We start from the raw sequence: 3054 nt of genomic DNA on the forward strand, positions 1-3054 counted from the left end.
TCAGATTTCAACTAGGCAATGATGACCAAATCTCCTAGGGTGGCTCATGATGAGCTCATAAGATATTTGATAAAGTGATAGGAGATTTGCTTTATGGAAGTCAACTCTCACATCCCAATGCAAAATGATCACCTTGTGGACACGTGCGATAAACATGCCCGAGTATTATCGGCCAATACTCGATCGGGTATTATAAATCGCCCGATCCTAATATCCGATTAGAATTTCGGATTTCGGCATTCCGAGTGAAAAATATTTAGAAAATAGGTATGAGTGTATTCATGGTCTATATTGACTCAAAATTAAATTACGAATCCAAAGGCGCGGTCGGAATTCGATTCCGAGTTACGGAACTCAAAAAGACACGTTTTGAGCCGTACCGGGCGGATTTCGGTCCCGATAGTGGTCCAGAACCGACTGTCTCCAAAAATTACCAAAATTTACCACAAAATAGGAAATAAAATTTCAAGACTAAAACTCAACTAGAGTTTCGTCTAATTCTTTACCGGAAATTCCCAGAAATTCATTTTCGAATATATAATTAATAAAAATATTAGTAAAATCTTATAATTCAAAATCGTAAAATTCGCGGTGTTACAATATAGATTTCAATTTTCTTTTCTTAATTGTGTATTTAATTAGATTTAACTTCTACAACAAAAACATAATAAAGAAAATAACGTTTACAACAAAACTAAAAGACAACATAATTGTTTATCATAGAGAACTCCACACAACCAAATTTAATATAATAGTTCACAATGAAAGTATTGATAAAGAACATACAAAATATAATATTTTGAAAATGTCCAAAGTTTCATATATAAAAGTGAAATTATAAACTATATTGTGCTAGGGTTGAGTATCCAATAGAATTGAGAGATTTAATAAAAGAGTTATGTTAAAAATCATATACATGGACTTTGACATCATATCTTAACTCAAACACAAAACATTAGATCTATAAGTTTGGTTATATTAGGAATAACAAGTGTGTTAAAAAATTATATATTAATATCAAATTATATATATATTTTAAATAGATTAAATATATTAAAATTTAAATAAATGTTTTTTAGTTTATGCAGGTCGGCCAACCATAACCCACAAGCCACTTAGGGTGGGTTTGAGCTATAATTTAATATGCATAAATTGTATCCGAGCTTTTTAGCTCGGTCCGGTTTAGCTCGAACTCCACGTGGGCTAGCCCACACCTGTCTGGGTAGCCCGTTTTAGCACCTCTATATCTAGCTATGATTCTTTCCCAACAAGTAACCTCAATGGCAGTGACAAATCTTGAGGTAAAATTTAGAGAGACAATAATATTTAAATATAATTTATAATTAAGATTAATTGATTAATAAAAAATATAAATAAACATACATAATTGTTTCAAATTTTCAAAACTGAAAGTGCAAAGTGTCATGGATAGCACTAGCAATGCTTTGCCTATGTTTTGATGAAGATAAGGTTCTATTAAAGCTTGAAGATGACTCAACAATCAACATGCCTTATGCTCATTTGGACATATCTAGACTAGAATATAAATAGAGTCATTATTCTAAGTAATCTGGGATGTGTGCCATAGTAAGTGAGTATAGGTGAGGTGAACCTAGGTGCTAGTCTCTCAAGCCATCTTAATTGTCATATCACATCCATGAGACATATCATCTAGTTAATTGTATGTTCATGCATCAATCATACATATTATATGTGTTGGGATATAATGTATGCGCAAGAACCAATTTGTCATGTTTATAATAATAAAGTTATATGTATTATCATCTTAATATCATATTCATTATTTATCAAAATAATTAATATGAAAGATCCTTGATTAAAATTAGAGATTTATTATTATAATAAAGATTTTATAATAATGAGAAATAAATCTTTTATAATTTTAATCCAAATCGTTCTTGATCATAGGATTATTGAGCTTAGGATACTATTTATCTGGATAGATCAATATATGTGTAATGGTCTTTATTAGATAATGATTAATATATCTCATTTATTAAATAACACATATAAATGGTGCATATAGAGATATGACCATTGAACTGACTCAAAGGAGAATTCCTAATGGTTAATATATTACCTTTGAATTGTCAATAGGATATTCTTGTGAAGAAATATATATTTTCCTTAGACTTGAGATTATCATAGTAATTAACAAGTTATTTATTATATTTTGATATCGAACACCTAATGCCTTATGATATTAGTTGAATGATTATTGGGTATAATTAAATCCTTGTAGAATTAGTGACTAATCAAGAAAGAATCCATCAACTCGTGGTAATGAGTTTGAACTCCATCAACTTGTGGTAATGAGTTTGAACTCTATAGAAATAAAGACCTTGACCAAGGGAAATTGAATGAATGAAGAAATGAGTTTCTTAAGTCATTCACTACGAGTTAACTTATTAGAATTTGACAATTATGCCATATTCTAGAGTTAACATAGAGTTGTAAATATGTTCTCACATATTTATTTAACTGTGTAGAGATATCTCGACATGTCTTCTTTGTCACTGCGATCGATACTCGCTGATGGAAAGTTGGTCGGTGACAACTTTCATGATTGGTACCAAACTCTGAGAATTGTTCTCATGCATGAGAAGCTTATTGATGTGATCGATAAGCCTCATGTGCCTGAACCAAGCAATAATGATGATGCTGAAACAATCAGTGCTTATAAGAAGTACTTAGAGGATCTTATGAGTACAAAATGTCTCATCCTAGCATCAATGAGTTCTGAACTCCAGAGGCAGCATGAGGACCATTCATTGTTAATTTTAACATGAATAAGATGGACTGTGACTTGCATGAGATGCTAAATATGTTAGTTGACTATCAGAACCAGATTGACTCTGGAAAGAACCAAGGATCTGGCTTGGTAGTTGGAAAGTCCAACAAGAAAAAGGGCAAATGGAATAGTAAGTCCAAAAAGAAGCCTTTCGTCCCTAAAGGTGGTGTGACCAAACCTAAGGACAAGAAAGGTGGTGTTGACCAAAGCAACGCTGAATATTTTTTTTGTAAGGAGAATGG

This window comes from Lupinus angustifolius, chromosome LG04 (assembly GCF_001865875.1).
Source record: "Lupinus angustifolius cultivar Tanjil chromosome LG04, LupAngTanjil_v1.0, whole genome shotgun sequence".
Taxonomy (NCBI): Eukaryota; Viridiplantae; Streptophyta; class Magnoliopsida; order Fabales; family Fabaceae; genus Lupinus; species Lupinus angustifolius.